The sequence below is a fragment of the Suncus etruscus genome, chromosome 2 (assembly GCF_024139225.1).
Source record: "Suncus etruscus isolate mSunEtr1 chromosome 2, mSunEtr1.pri.cur, whole genome shotgun sequence".
NCBI classification, from domain to species: domain Eukaryota; kingdom Metazoa; phylum Chordata; class Mammalia; order Eulipotyphla; family Soricidae; genus Suncus; species Suncus etruscus.
Window position 1 is genome coordinate 110821589 of NC_064849.1, and position 17723 is coordinate 110839311.

The following is a 17723-nucleotide window of genomic DNA, read 5'->3' on the forward strand; positions in this document are numbered from 1 at the left end:
CATTCTTTCACATTTGTGTTTCTCCTCTTCCACTCAATTTTTTTCCTTCTCTTCACTATACTCTGGAACCTAGAAATGAACCTTCTTTTTTTTTTTAATTAAAGTTTTTGCATAATTCACTTCTCCAAAAAAATTAAAGACCTTTAAAACTACCAAAAGATATAAAACAAAACTATTTCTATCCACTAATTAATTGGCAGGCCTAAATGAATTAAACCCTTTGTAAAGATTGTTATTATTTATTCAGTATGTACAACATATGTAGTTGCAGTTTTTATATTTATATCTACAATGAATTTTGAAGCATAAATAAGCATACTAAGAGGTCACTAAATTCATATGTGTGATTCTGAGAACTTTAAAGTCTACAAAGTCATCAATAAAGATCAGTCTGTGTTCATTATTCTTTCTAGCTCTAAGTATATGGAGTCTAAACTTAGATCCTGAAGGAATACTTTGTTGTTTGTGGCATCACAAATAAATCTCATATCTTCTGCTCACAGGATAATGAAAATGTTCATTCCATCTGCTTAGTAGTTTGGTATCCTTTTTAAAGCACAATTGATGTCGGATTGAAAAAGAGGCAGCATTCTTTCAAGCTTATGCTGTTATTTCTCCCTGCTTCTACAGGAAAATATTTTATCCTGATTGGCCCTTGTGATAAAGAATAAAAATTCACCCTTTAATTTATTACTGACCCAACCTCCCCAAAAGGGAGGTGACTTATTTTTTTACTATTATCAGGAATAAATTATATTGTAATTAAGAAAAATAGCTACTTCTCACTAGAAAATTGTAACTTGCAATTTTCATTGTTCTAATATTTAATTTTTCTATACTCATATTTGTAAAAAAAACAAACTTTTAACTTGTAAAGGCAAAAGGTAAATGTAGCTTAACATTTTTAAATCATTTGAAATATTATGTAAATTTTAATTATTTATTACACAATGCCTATTAAAGGTGAATATTTAACTATTGTTTCCTTGGATTTAATAATTGATCAAAAATAGAAGGCATACCTATAGTAGTTTTCACAATGATTGTGAATTTTATGATTGCAGAGTTGAAAAATATTTGTCTATTTTTGTGACAATCAATGCACACGTTTTATGTTAATTTTAAGAAAGAAATGAAACATGACACATAGCAAGATTGTATATATAGTATTTGTACACATAAGAATTACTATCTGGAAATATTTGTGAAAACCTATTTTTATTCCAGAGTCTAGGTTGACTGCATAATTTAGTACTTATTTTCAGAACAAATAGCCTGGAAAATTTTCATGCACAATTGATGATAATTTGAGTGTGCAATTTATGGCTAGAACTCGTTGCCATATTCAATCTTTCTGAGCCCTGTGTGCAAATTTAAATTGTAGTTTTCCAAAGATGGCTCATAACAACTACAAAACAGCATATACAATCACCCATAGCAAAAATGGCAAAATAAAAATTTCTAAATGACAAGCAAATCTTTTGGAAAAAAACTTCTAATTCCAGGGAAAATATTATGATAATAGTAAAAATAATTTGAATTTCAATTATACTTAATATGAACATAAACAAATGCAGCATATGACAGAAATTACTTGCAAGAGGTAAAAAAAAGTAGAAATACGTTAGCATGAACAAAATTTGTATTAAGTCTCAAAATAACTGTTTTTCTTTTTGTTTTCTATTTCAAATGATTTTATAACTTTAAAATACATTTTGAAAATGAATGAAATAAAATCACATTAGCAAAAATTTTACAAAAATATTTAGATAATTTTTCTTAGAAAATTATTATATTACTAGACACCGTAAAATATTCACTTTAAATTTATTTTATTTTAACTATTTTGTGGTGCAAGGGACCAAACCCAGAATCTTATGCGTGCAAGGTATGACTTCGCTGATGATGTCCAGCCTCTTAATTTAATTTAACTTTGCATAAATATAACCAATATAACTGGTACTTTGAAACAAGCCAAAGAGTTTGTGCAGAAACTTATAAACATATTTTACATGTTATATTTACATATTCCAGTTGAGTTGTAGTATCATAGAATTATTCATTTAATTTTATTTAGCTACAGTTTTATGTTTTTATAAAAGAAAAAACATTGCCAAAAATAAGTTAAATATTTTAAATTGAACTAGAGTTAGGCAAACCTAACTGCATTTAACTATAACTGAACTTCTATGTTTTATACACATATTTTTATTGTACAATGTTTTAAAATGATTCTGTTTTTATATAAATTTTGTACATATTTTTATTGAAACGTGGGTATTTTACATAATTTTATTATTCGAAAATATTGATTTAGAATATTTTAAGTTAAACATAAAAATAAGTAAATATTGATGACTTCAATTAAACACTGATCAATAACATTTCTAAAGAAAAACTTGATCTATAAAATAAGATAATACATTTAAGAATATAGTTATAGTTTCTTACAAAAGTAGACCTTTCAGCCCTGATGCATTATAGATGAGAATTTGACAAGGTTAGAATTTGTGTTCCTAATGAAAAACATTTTTTTTAAGAATTAACCTTTAGGCTTAAGAATGGCAGATATTCAAATATTCTCAAATGAGTATTTAAATAGAAAACTTCTATTCATTCCTGCCCCCCCAATAGAACTTTCTTTCTGAATTCCAGCATGTCATATACACAATTGAATTCTTAACAGCTGCCATTCAAAGGAACTATGGAGGACTATTTGAAAGTAATATTTTGCTCTGTGTGACATCTCATTTTTTCCCTTCAGAAATCATAATTTTTTTACACACCTCATAGTCTTCCTACAGGAAACTAGCTCTGCTTGTCATTTTGATTGGGGAGGAACCTTGTTTTCCAGGTCACTGGCTTGAATCCTGGAGACAAGATATTCATGAGGGACCTGGACAGGGAATTTACATCTCCGTGCAGTTTTCCTCTTCATTTGTCAGCACACTAGGTCAGTGTGCTGCTTTGTCAGAAGGAAGATAATGGCTGAGGTAGTGGCCCCTGCTTATTACACACTCAGTGCTTCTGACCTTCTCTGAAGACCCCCCAAAGTGTCCTGACTTGGGGCATCACTCTTCTCTTTAAGACCCACTCACACTCAGAATCTCCAGTCTGAAAGAAACACAAAATTATATTTAATTTTGTCATAAGCTACTTCAAAGTGCCAATTTCAAACTTTTCCCTCTATTAATTGTTCATGTGGAGGAAGAAAAATCATCACATTGTTTTAAAAGGTAAAATTTATAAAATAAATTATTGATTTAAATACATTTAATGTTACAAATATAAAGTAAAATAAAGTCATAGGTTCTACTATTTAAAAAAAAAGAAATTGGTTGGAATATTCTGTTTTTGTACTTAGGTATTGAGCTGGTTATCCTTAGAAACAAATACATACTCTGCACTTTATTTATTTATTTATTTTTTTGGTTTTTGGGCCACACCTGGCGGCGCTCAGGGGTTACTCCTGGCTGTCTGCTCAGAAGTAGCTCCTGGCAGGCACGGGGGACCATATGGGACACCGGGATTCGAACCAACCACCTTTGGTCCTGGATTGGCTGCTTGCAAGGCAAACGCCGCTGTGCTATCTCTCCGGGCCCCATACTCTGCACTTTAGACTTGAAAACAATTATATTCTATTTTTTTAAAAAATTAGGTAAGTAGCAATAGATTCTAAATTTTATTTTAATAGATTATTTAATGCTATGTTAAAAATTTTCAAAATTAGGTGATCCCTAATAATTTACTTGATTCTTTGCAATAAAAATGGATATTGTGGACACTGATAAATTAGGACTAAGCAGAGGGAATGCACCCTCATTTTTAGTGCAGACATTCAGATTCTAGCTAAAATTACTTTCATCTTGATACTTTTGCAAAAAATGTGAACAACAAATAAGTCTAGAAACCTATGATAATTTAGATGAGCAGGCAATAATTTATGTGTAAATAGTACCAAGAGTGGGTAACTTTAACATAGTCTAAGAAGAACTATACTTGCTCTAGATTAGGAACATTGCCCAGAGATAGATTCCAGTCACAGCATCATAACTTCATCACTGACACATTCAAATAATGACAGTTATCAACAAACATAATTTCTGAATTAGAGTTATTTCACAAAAATTTCAAATGTCTCATTATCATCCTCCTCTTTAAGTTTCTGCTGGTAAAAAAAAGAGTACACATTCTAATACAACAATTTTTAAGATAATAAAGATATACTTTTTTCCAAAGGAGAATTATAGCCATAGACTAATGTCAAAGGAAGCCCCAAAGATTTGCCCCAGATTACTGTTTTTAGTAGGGTCTTATAAGGTTCACAAATTTAAAATTAAATCAATTAAAATTAAAATATGATTGAGATTTCATTTAATTCCATATGTTATAGCAAATATTCAGGACTGCTTTGACAGTTGTAGAGATTTAAAAAAAAGAATGTATGCAGTTTTTTGGATGGGAAATCTTAATTCAATGGACATAATGACCGCTTGATCTATGAGTTTTAGTTCCACAATTATGAGGAAACAAATTTCTGTCACTTTAACCCATATCTAGTATTTTGATATGACAGTTTGAGCTGCCTAGTAAAACCAATAATGTTTAAATAATATGTCAAATATTAATTTCCACATTGTATGAGGTGACATATTTTTAATACATGATAGAAAATGCAAAGTGGACACTAAATCTCTCCTCCATTATTATTTCTCACACAAACATCATCCCATCCTATTTAAATAATCACTATTTCGTGATCATGTTTATTTTTATTCTGTAAGAATTTTAAATTATATAATCAAAAAAGCATATTTTAAATTAGATAATCTAGGTTTTCTTATCGATTAAATATATAATTCAAAGACTATTGACAAATAAAGTTTTGAATTTTGATTCAAAGTTTATACCTTGAGCAAATTACTTTTTTTTATTTTTTGAAGTCTTAATATACATTCACAATAATGCCCTTCCTTTCATTGCTCTTTTGTGATATAAATTTATACAAGAAAAACATGTTTATGCATGCCTACCTTTTTGGTAATCTGTCAATGCTCAGACTGAGGAAGAATTAGAAACCTAGTATATTTTTTTCTACTCACTTCTAGAACATTCTTATCACTAATGATCCCAAGCCCAAATAATAAATAAACTTCTGTCTTAGCATATGTCTGAGGTACTCTGGGGAAGCTATTGCTCTTAATTCCTCAGTTTTGTCAATGACATTTTATTTTCAGTTAGGACATTACTGATAATATGCTTTGCAAGATAACTATTACTTAAAATTTAAGTTTAACATTCTCTGTTTTTTGTGATCAGAACAACTGTTGTGATCAATAAATTTTTTCAGGTATCAAAAGATAATAAGCTTTCACACAAGCAAAAACAGTTTATATTGGGAGATACTCATATAAGCACACATACATGGAGCTACAAGAAGATAACTAGTGTTAATCCTAACTTTATAGAGTAACTTTTCAAATAATTTTATGACTATATGTTCATAATTTTAAAACCTTTTAATTTCACTTATATTTGGAAACAATGGATTTTTAAATTTCTCAGCAGCTTCAGTTTAAAACTTACTGTTTATTGCTTCTTTATTTTATATCCTAGAGTTAAACCTAAATAATTAGCTGTATTAAAATTGAGGAATACCAAAACTCTTTATGCCTAATTACTCAAGATATTGTGCATGAAAATGTTCAATACAAACCACAACACTAGTTTGGAAACATCCTGGAAAGTTTCCTCATGTGCTCAAATTCCCTGTACCTTATGTTAAAACTGCAGGGTGGCTGTTCTAACAACCTCTTTCCCAGTCTGCTACTTCAATACTGAATAGAAGTCTTACTGGGTTCTTCTATTCTTTCTATCACTGGATCTTTTGAGCATGAAGAATTATTTCCATGGTTTTCCATTAGGTTTTCTATTAGGGAGGGAGTTTATATCCTTGAGCCTCTTCAAATAAAGTCCCCATGAATTCAATCAAGTTTCAACATGCTGCTACACAAATGTGTTTCAGACCCTGGAATATTCTCCTTGCTCCTGTATGTAATTTAGTTTGCACCTCTGCTTTGTTTTTGAAGAAAATATACTGCGAGGTGGTAGAATGAGACCTACACTAAAAGTAAAGAGAAATGGGATGTAGGCTTCTACTGCTCCTACTGACTTAGGAAAATGATCATTGAACACACCACTTGTTTTGTTTTGTTTTGGGGTGGATACACCGGGTGGTGTTCAGAGGTTACGCCTGGCTTTATAACATTCAGAAATTACTCTTGGTGGTGCTTAAGATGGAATGAAGGTCGGCTGAATGAAAAGCAAGCACTAACCACTGTAATTACTAACTTGCCAATTCTAACAAACATCCCATTTCTTTTTCGCTTCAATCAGGAAAAAGATGTATGTTTGAATATTTACAAGGTTTTAGCGAGGTTCTAAAAGCTCAGAGAACATTATATTAATGAGTTATTTAAAAATTAATAATAAAAAGCATTTACCTAATACAAATTTTGACTAGTTTAGAACACACACACATGTAGGAAATAAAAACTGGTGAGAAGGCCAGAGCCAAAGTACAGAAGGTAGGACACTTGCCTTGCATTCGGCAGATCCAGATTAGATTTCCTGGCATCCCACATGAAGTAATCCATAACTATAAAGTAACCACTTTGCACTGTGGATGGTGGCTGGTCTCCCCCACCCCACAAAACAAAAACAAAAACGAACCTAAAACAATATATGACTATAGTTGAGAGCTACAGTTAAAAGATTAAATAGACAATAAGAGGCTATCTAAAACTCAAATAGTTGTAAATCAGTCAAGCTCCTAATATTTTGTATTATAAAATGTTTTATCTTTGAAAAAAATCAATGCAAGTCAGATGATTTAAAAAAACTCAGATAGACTTCTTTCATAATTAATTTGAACTTATTAAACCATGTAATATATAAGCCTGACTTCAAAGTAGTAGTATCCTCATGATATTCTTTTCTAAAGACTTCATTGACAAGAGAAAAAACCTTGGAAAAATTTGAGCACAAACTGGAAAGTTTCTTAGTGCTTGAAATTTTAAGTCTACTCTTTCATCTAAATTTGTATCTTTCTAAAGATTTTATTAATTATTTCAAAAAATGGAATTCTTGGGGCCAGAGCAGTGGCACAAGCTGTAGGGCCCCTGCCTTGCGTGCACTAGCCTAGGGGGGTTCAATCCCCCAGCATCCCATATGGTCCCCCAAACCAGGTGCAATTTCTGAGCGCATATCCAGGAGTAACCCCTGAGCGTCATTGAGTGTGGTTCAAAAACAATCCCCCCCCCCAAATAGAATTCTTTCTGCATTCTCTTATTGCAGCTATATTTTAAGTGGAGATTATTCTATCTTTTCAAACTTTTATTATAATGTTTTAAAAACAATATTCAAGTACATTTCTGCAAATTACCATTTCCTTTTTTTCTTTTCTTTTTTCTCTCCCTCTTTTTTCTTCCCATTTCTCTTTCCTTCTCCCTCTTCTTCCTTCTTTTTGTTCTTCTTTCTTCTTTTTCTTCTTCCACTTTCTTCTTTTTCTTCTTCCACTTTCTTCTTGTTCTTTTCTTTCTTATTTCTTCCTTCTTTCTTCTTTCTTTTGTTCTTCAATTTCTTTAGTTCTTTCTTCTTGTTCTTCTTTTTGTTCTTATTGTTCTTGTTCTTCTTTTTCTTGTTCTTCTTCTTGATCTTCTTTTCTTCATCTTCTTCTGTTCTTCTCCTCCTCCTCCTTCTCCTCCTCCTCCTTCTCCTCCTCCTTCTCCTCCTCCTTCTCCTCCTCCTTCTCCTCCTCCTCCTTCTCCTCCTCCACCTCCTCCTCCTTCTCCTCCTTCTCCTCCTTCTCCTCCTCCTCCTCCTCCTCCTCCTTCTCCTCCTCCTCATCCTCCTCCTTCTCCTCCTCCTCCTCCTCCTCCTCCTCCTCCTCCTCCTCCTCCTCCTCCTCCTCCTCCTCCTCCTCCTCCTCCTCCTCCTCCTTCTTCTTCTTCTTCTTCTTCTTCTTCTTCTTCTTCTTCTTCTTCTTCTTCTTCTTCTTCTTCTTCTTCTTCTTCTTCTTCTTCTTCTTCTTCTTCTTCTTCTTCTTCCATCCAATCTATGTTAAATAAGCCCACACTGTCAGTTTCTTTTTAGGAAAGAAGCCTGTTACATAAGATGTGGCAGAAGATACTACATAAGGTAGCCACCTCTTATAATCCTCACTACCACATTGTTTAGTACTCGAGACACAAAAACTATGCTTATCCTAAAATGTTCCAGTCACTATCTAGCCCTGAAACCTTCACTTAGCAAAGATCACCCCCATAATTAATGAAAAGCCTAGATATTGGCACACCTTCCAACTCTGATGTACAGGCCCCATTTTTTAAATTTATTTTATTTTTAATTTTATTTTTACTGTATTTACTTATCTTTCTCTTCTCTTGATTTCCCTTTCTTTCTCTCCTAACCTATATCTTAGCTGATTATTTATTTTCTCTTAATGCAATTATTTTTTTGTTTTTTGTTTGTTTGTTTTTCAGCCACACCGGTGACACTCAGGAGTTACTCCTGGCTATATGCTCAGAAATCACTCCTGGCTTGGGGGACCATATGGGATGCCGGGGAATCAAACCACTATCCATCCTAGGCTAGTGCTCACAAGGCAGATGCCTTACTGCTTGCACCACCACTCTGGCCCCTTTGCAATTATTTCTTATGAGCTCAGACCCAAACTATGAGAGTCAGGCCTCCATCAACAATTTAGGAATAGATCTCTAATGTTTATATGTGGGCATGAGCTTGTATACAGTGGTCTTCTCTCTGATTGCCAAACTTAAATTGTAAACAATCCAGATCTATAGTGTATATAGCCCTCTTATATGTTATACCTCCTCCCCCTTCAGAAATCCTGTTTTCCTCTCATCCCCCAATCTTGATCTATTATGCCTTCTTATTTAACCCTCTTTTTTCTCTGTTCTTAACTTATTAGGCACCAAGACCAACCTCCTGCCACAATAAGCCACCACCCAGCTCCCAAAGCAAAAGGACATCCTCTCAGTTCCACATCTCATGCCCTGGCAAGAAACTACAACCAAAACGCCTGCTGACTCATGCTACATGGCACTTCTCACACCCCCTTCCAAATGTGGACTATTGCATGCTACCAAATTCAGTTCCAGAAGGACCCCCAGCTCAAGGACACTACCTGATTTCTAATGCTACCACTCATTTCTCAAACTCAACAAGACCAGAATGTGTGATGAAAATGTGCCCTGGATTTCAAACCCGCCCCCCCCCCCCCACACACAAGAATATCTCTAAGGACTTAATGGGGAAGCCAATATTTCCTTTATATGTTTAATGTTTCTATAATAATGCTTAATTCCCAAACATAAAGGTAGCTTCCCATCACTTTTTTTTGTTTTGTTTTGTTTTTTTGGGCCACACCCGTTTGATGCTCAGGGGTTACTCCTGGCTAAGCACTCAGAAATTGCCCCTGGCTTGGGGAGACCATATGGGATACAGGGGCTTGAACCCCGGCCCTTACTTGGCTAGGGCTTGCAAGACAGACACCTAACCTCTAGCGCCACCTCGCTGGCCCAGAGGTTTTTTTTTTTTGTTTGTTTGTTTTTTGTTTTTGGGCCACACCCCGTGACGCTCAGGGGTTACTCCTGGCTATGTGCTCAGAAGTCACTCCTGGCTTGGAGGAACATATGGGACACCGGGGGATCGAACCGCGGTCCCTCCTAGGCTAGCACAGGCAAGGAAGGCACCTTACCTCCAGTGCCACTGCCCCAGCCCCAACTTTTTAAATTACTTTTTAAAATTCATTTTTATTTATTTCTTCTATTATATATAAAATTAAAGATTTTAATAAAATAAAAAAGATACATATCTTTTTTCCCCTTTAACTTCATATGTTTTGGTCTGCTTGGTACAAAAACATAGAAGAAAATGTCTTGCCTGGGATTAAAGCTCAGGTCAAAATCAGGGCACAAAGATTGTGTAGCCTGTCATTCTTACCCCCAAATGCACCAGCAATATAATATGACACCATTCCCTTTTGTATAGGCACACTAAAAAAGGGAACATTTTATGAACAGAAACAAGATCTTATCTACTAGGGATAAGAACCCATACTTTTTATAATACAGGAGCGCCTCTCACCCTGAACATGTGTCATTGTACCCCTTAGACCCAAACCCTAGATCCCAGATGTAGAACTGATACAGCTCCCTGCAACACCATGAACCAACTACCCCTGGAAAATTCCCAATACCACTCTTGCACCAGTTTTGATATCACATCCTGACAAAGAGAAAATAGCAACTTGATCTAAGAGCAGGGTACCCTATCTCATCACCTAACAGTAAGATGAAATCATAAGACATGTCATCTTTAGATCTGTGCAAAAATCAAAATCACTAGCTGCAGAAGACTGACTTTGATAACCACGATTGGACAGAACTTATCCAGGAGCCAATAAGAAAGATCCTAGCCTAGGTTTTGGCCTAGGACTTGTACAAAAATCAAGATCTCTAATTCCAGAGGTCTGACTTTGACAACTGCAACTGAGCAGAACTTCTTTCTGGCACCATATTAAAAGACACTCTCCGAGACTTCAGCCTAGGATCTGAGCAACCAAGACCACTGTAGTTGTTCCCATGACACTATGCTTTAAGGGGGAAGAAACCCTGAATCTCTTAGGCTAAGGGAATTTTCTTCCTAATTTCCCCAATACTTACTGTACCTATGCAAAAATAAAAAAGAAAATACAAAACCTTGCCTCTTTTTTTCTTTTTTATTTACTTATATTTCTTTTTTCTTTCTTTTACCTTTTCTCTTTTTTTCTTTTTCATTCTTGTGATAATTATTTGGTGACTTTTTTTGTTGCAGGGTGCCTTTTCTTTGTAGTTACTTTTCTTAAATTTGTTTTTGTTTTTGGTTTTTATTGTTTTTCTTCTTTTTTCCTTTCATCTTATAGATTAATATTTATAACCTCTAGAAGAACTCGTAGATTTTTGCTTTGTTTCGTTTGTGCCTTTTTTTTTTCTTCCAACAGAACTACACAACTTGAATCATCTTGTTCTGCCTCATGAATTGACGGGGGAAATAATTGGTGATACCAGGACCAAACAGTCATATGAACATTGAGTAGAAATAAAAAATGATCAGACTTAAAACCAAACCTAAAGTCAATAACAGAATAGATACCCTAGCTAAACAAGCTATACGCATAGGAGAGAAGTTACACTAGTAGTCCCGTGGGCAAATAAGGGAGATATAGGACAGATACTGGGAATAGGGGTGGAGAGAAGACAATCCTGGTGGTGAGAATGGCCCTGATTCATTGTCACTATGTAACTTAAATACTACTGTGAACAATTTGTAATACACTTTGGTCACAATAAAAATTATTAAAATAATAATAATAATAATAATAATACACTCTGGGACTGAAGAAATAACAGAGCATTTGCCTTGCATGCGTCTGACCATAATGGACCCTGTTCAATTCCTTATATCCCATATGGTCCCCTGAGTTTGCAAGGAGCAATTTCTGAGCACAGAGCCAGGAGTAACCCCTGAGCATAGCTGGGTGTGGCCCCAAAATCAATAAATTCATAAATAAATAAATAACCTAAAAAAAACCCTCTGGGAGAAAAAGATAGATATATTTCATCCAAGTATAATAAAGATATGTGTGTCTCTAAAGCAAATATCTGTTGGGTTTATTGCCTATTTAAAATTATTAGGTTCTGTGAGCTCAGAATTCCTCCCCAATAAATGGCTTATTGAATATTTAGATGTTACTATATCTCTTTACATTAACCTTTAATATCTGGGACTCATAAATCTAAAATAACACTCATATACTAGTTGCAAATATTCTCTTGAGTATCAGTTCTTTGACTCTAACCCAGCAATTTACTGCTTTCTACTTACAGCCATGAAATAGTGGTGGGCTACCTTGGTAGTATTCAAGTGGAAGAGAAGTTTAGTTTTTACAATTCTTGACAGTGAACTATATTATAGATTACATAAATTATCCCTTTTAATATTTTCTATCAATTAATAATACTGTAGAGATTTTATAAATCCTGATATACTTAACTGAACAACTAAAATTACTCAAATGAATTCTAGTGTTCATTAGATCATAATGTAATTAGCTTTCTCATAAATATCTGCCCTCTTTCTTACATTATTATGTGATAATTCTGCTCATTTCCACACTTATTTTAGTGAAAATATTTACACACTTCATAGGGGTAACTATTAAAATATTCTGATATACAGCATAGTAATTTGGGGTGAGTGTGAATAATTAAAACCAGTTTAGCCAAATCAAGTCTCTGAGTAAGGAATATGGAAACAAGATACAGGAAGTGAATTTTTTTACAAATGTGATGCTGTGCTGAAAGTTCATGTTCACTGAGAGACTGGGTATATCATTTGAAGGTTGTTGTGATAATACTGATGCACATATAATAGAATAATTCACTTTGGGTCAGAGTAAAACAAAAAAGGACATCTAGAGATAGTATGATAAATAGGGAGTTCCCCAGAACTCTTAGAACCACAAAGAAAGGCTTCATCATAAGCTCTACTTCTTTTTTTTAAATATATATATATATATATATATATCACCAATGTGATATATACATCACCAATGTCCCAAGTCTCCCTCCTTCCCACCCGACCCCCACCTGTACTCTAAACAGGCTCTCCATTTCCCTCATACATTCTCATTATTAGGACAGTTCAAAATGTAGTTATTTCTCTAACTAACTCATCACTCTTTGTGGTGAGCTTCCTGAGGTGAGCTGGAACTACCAGCTCTTTTCTCTTTTGTGTCTGAAAATTATTATTGCAAGAATGTCTTTCATTTTTCTTAAAACCCATAGATGAGTGAGACCATTCTGTGTTTTTTTTTCTCTCTCTCTGACTTATTTCACTCAGCATGATAGATTCCGTGTACATCCATGTATAGGAAAATTTCATGACTTCATCTCTCCTGACAGCTGCATAATATTCCATTGTGTATATGTACCACAGTTTCTATAGCCATTCGTCTGTTGAAGAGCATCTTGGTTGTTTCCAGAGTCTTGCTATGGTAAATAGTGCTGCAATGAATATAGGTGTAAGGAAGGGTTTTTTTGTATTGTATTTTTGTGTTCCTAGGGTATATTCCTAGGAGTGGTATAGCTGGATCATATGGGAGCTCGATTTCCAGTTTTTGGAGTAATCTCCATATTGTTTTCCATAAAGGTTGAACTAGATGGCATTCCCACCAGCAGTGGATAAGAGTTCCTTTCTCTCCACATCCCCGCCAATACTGTTTATTCTCATTCTTTGTGATGTGTGCCATTCTCTGTGGTGTGAGGTGGTATCTCATCATTGTTTCGATTTGCATCTCCCTGATGATTAGTGATGTGGAGCATTTTTTCATGTGTCTTTTGGCCATTTGTATTTTTTCTTTGTCAAAGTGTCTGTTCATTTCTTCTCCCCATTTTTTGATGGAATTAGATGGTTAGATGGTTTTTTCTTGTAAAGTTTTGTCAGTGCCTTGTATATTTTGGAGATTAGCCCCTTATCTGATGGGTATTGGGTGAATAGTTTCTCCCACTCAGTGGGTGGATAAGCTCCACTTCTTAACCTGTGCAACTACCAAGATCTCTAGATACAGAGGTCTGATGTTATTGCCCACGACGAAGCAGAAGTCTTACATACACCACAAAAGAACCGAGGGAAGAGTAAACGAACGAACAAGGAGCCTACAGTCAATCCCATGACACTATACTTCAAGGGTGGAGAGACCCTGTAAGTCCTAGGCCAAGGGAATTCCCTCTCTAATGCCCCCAATTTTTACTATGCCTATGCAGGAAAAAAAAACTGGGGGACACAAAACAGTTTTTTTTTCTATCTATTTAGCTACTTTTATTTATTTAATTAATTTATTTATTTTTGTTTTTTGGGTCACATCTGGCAGCGCCAGGGGCTACTTCTGGCTCTACATTCAGAAATCGCCCCTGGCAGGCTCAGGGGGACCATGTGGGATGCCGGGATTCGAGCCACCGTCCTTCTGCATGCAAGGCAAACACCTTGCCTCCATCCTATCTCTCGGCCCCCATTTATTTTTTATTTTTATCTTTTTGGACTTCAGTGTTTTGGTGTAGATATTGAAGTTGATGTTCGCAATCTTAGTTTATGTTATTTCATCTTTCTTTTTGCGCTCTGGCATGGTTTTATTCCAGGACCGAGACTATTAAGTGGTGCTTACCTTTAGTGCTGTAGTGCTCACTGGATATTTTATTCGATATTTCTTTTTATATTGTTGTGGTATTCAATTCCTTATTTCCTGTTCTCTCTCAAACTGAGGTTGAGAGCCTCTAGAAGGACTACACCCATTTTTGGCTTATTTGATTTTTACTCCACTTTATTGTTTGTTTTTTTTTTTTTCTTCAAACAAAACCACATAATGTGAACTATCTAGTTCCGCCTCTCAAACAGAGGGGGGGATAAGGGAGGTTACCAGGACCAACCAGAAATATGATAACTAAGTAGTATGCTAGACACAGAGGGGATCACTTATTCTAACAGCCCGGGGGGGGGTGAGGGTGGGGGATATGAGATGCAAGTTGGGAGCGGGGGGGTGGGGGGGTGGGGGGGGTGGGGGGGGGGGGGGTGGGGGCGGGGGTGGATGGAGGGCAAATTTGGTGATGGGAATTCCCCTGATTCAATGTTAATATGTACTTAAAATACTACTGTCAAAGATATGTAAGTCAATATGGTCAAAATAAAAATTATTAAAAAAAATAGGGAGTTCCCTTGCATGTAGTCAACCTGGATTGAAACCACAACACTCGTCCTCCATGAACCACCAGTAATGATCACAGATCATAGGGTCAGGATTAAATTTTGGGTACTTATGGGTGGATCCCAGAAAAATTTGAATCAAACAAAAATATATATGAAGCATATATAGATATATACAATATATAGATATATATATATATAATAAGCAACATATATTATACAAAGAGAGGGACTGAGACATACAAATGACTTTTGTCATTTCGTCTCCCATGAATTCTGATTCAGATTTTTGTTGTAATACCCTAAATATCTTTCTATAACCTGAGAACAAGTATTATTTATTTTTATTTTTTTAGGGGAGAGCGTGCACGCAGTCCCCCACTACCACAAATTACGCAGTCGAGTTTCCCACATTTGGGGAAATCACAGGGGTCAGCACGCCCGGAGTGCAATGGGCAAGCCTCACCCTGGGGAAACCACCTTCGTGATCATGGTATCGCCCCTGCCAGGTAAGTATAACAAGTATTATTTTTAATTCAAATGAGTTCCTCATTGTGTATTAAAGGTGTTTATTTTAAAAATCTTAGCACTGATACTAATACATATTCTATAATTAAATAAAGAATCCAGGATTCTTTGCAAATGTTAAGATAGCTTTGCATATGGCCAACCCCAGTTTAATCTGTAGTACAGCACAATTGTTTAAGTTCCATGCTCTGATGTAGGCCTAGAGGTCCCCAACACTGTAGTTCTGTATATCCCTGAATGTATAACTATATATCTGCATATCCTACCACCGGGATGGCGTAGGTAATCTCAGGTATCACAGCATCTGAGCTCTCAGCCTGTTCTCAGCCCACACTCTCAACTTTTGGCCGTATTGATTGAGAATTGTCAAGAGAGGCCCCAATATCATAATTAATGTTTGGGAGCTCCTCTGCAAATATTTAAAAAATAAAAACTCTAGTTATGTAATCATTTAGAACATACTATATGTAACAGAATAGTTTAATTTTTATAAAAGTAATATAATAACTTAAATAATAATAATAATAATAATTTGGGGCATTTTTTGTTGGTTTGGTTTGTTTTTAAAACCACACACAGCGGGGGCCGGGCGGTGGCGCTGGAGGTAAGGTGCCTGCCTTGCCTGCGCTAGCCTAGGACGGACCGCGGTTCGATCCCCTGGTGTCCCATATGGTCCCCCAAGAAGCCAGGAGCAACTTCTGAGCACATAGCCAGGAGTAACCCCTGAGCGTCACAGGGTGTGGCCCAAAAACCAAAAAAAAAAAAAAAAAAAAAAAAACCACACACAGCAGTTCCCAGGATTTGCTCTTGATTCTGTATTAGGAATCACTTCAGATGCTGCACAGAAAACCACATACAAGATGCAAAGATCAAATGAGGCTTACCCAGTGCAAGGTAAGTGCCCTACCTACTGTATTATCTCCCTGTCCAAATAAAATTCTTATGGCCAAACTCTAGCTATACCAAACATAAAAAAAATCACAGTGTTGGAAAAAAGATAAAGTCATAGATTTTAACTGTGTCAACTTGGAAAAGTATTAGTTGTATTTACATAGGCTAACAATATAAATTTTTCAGTCTTTTTTAACCTATTATTTAAGAGCTATTATACTGATGGTTACTAATGCATAGCTTATAGACATCAATTTATGTAATAATATAGTGATTAAAATAGCATGATGATGTTGTAACATTATTTATCTCTATCACCTTGTCAATTGTCAATTCTTCCCTTCCATATAAAATCCCCTCCTGGTTCAGTAGGTTATACTAACTTCTAAGGTTCTAAGTTCTAATAGCCTGGTCATCTCAACCTGAACTTGCCATGCTCTTTTGACTTATTGCAATTCTGCCTTTGTCAGATCATGTTTTAGTGTTGAAAGTAGACAAAAATAGTAAAAACCCGAGAATCAGAAATGGAAGAACTATGTCTAGATTAGCCATGATATTATATTTAAATAACAAATGACAAAAGTAAAAAAAAAGATAAAGACATTGACTTCCCAAGCTCTAAAATATATAGAAGAGATGTGAAAATTGAAGATGAGAAAATGTAAATTGGAATATATTGTTTAAAATTATCATCTGGGTTCTCTGGGTGTATAATAAAAGAATAATAAAGATTTTAAGCTTGGAGATGGTCATAAAACATGTGCTTTTTAAAACATACTAGTTTGAATGTATTATTATTATTATAGATTAGAATGATATAGATCCATATAGTATGTCTTTCTTTCTATAAATTATATACACCTTTAACATACAATCAAGCAAGAACAGCATATATTTTTATCCTATAAATGTTCTAGCATAATTAAAAAGGATAAATAAAATTTAAAATTTTTCCCACAGTTAAAGGCAATAAAGTTATTGTAGTAAGCTCATAAACAATAAGAATGATGATACAACAACAATGAAACCTTTTATTGACAATCAAAAAAACATGAATATTTTGGTTTAATGAAAACTCCCTATTTAACCAGCAGGGCATTACCATGAATGCTTTAAAAATAAGCTCTTCTAGGAATTCAGTGAATTTTATAACAGATCATTACAAGAAGGAACATTGGCATCATATAATAATTACTGTATGACATTTCCTACGTCATGCACATTATATTTTTCCCACTTATGTTTCAGAATATTTTAGACAGGAAATATTAGTACCATGATCATTTATATTTTTAACAAGGGGAATATACTTGAGAAGTTATGTAATATGCCACTATAGTTGCAGCCGACTTATTAGGTTTCAGCTAAAGCTAAAATTTTAGTTACACAAAAAGCTGCAAAGCAAATTATTAATAACTTGGTTGAAAATTGAAAGGTATATTCAAACATGTTAATTACATTATATAGAGAGGATTAGCTTG

General features: G+C 34.6%; 1 non-coding gene across 1 annotated transcript; it reads right to left on the minus strand.

Moving 5' to 3' along the window:
* Positions 1-15176: 15176 nt before the first annotated feature.
* On the minus strand, positions 15177-15340 carry LOC126002302 (U1 spliceosomal RNA). The gene has a single exon (XR_007493050.1). It is a non-coding gene; the product is annotated as a U1 spliceosomal RNA (small nuclear RNA).
* Positions 15341-17723: the final 2383 nt, after the last annotated feature.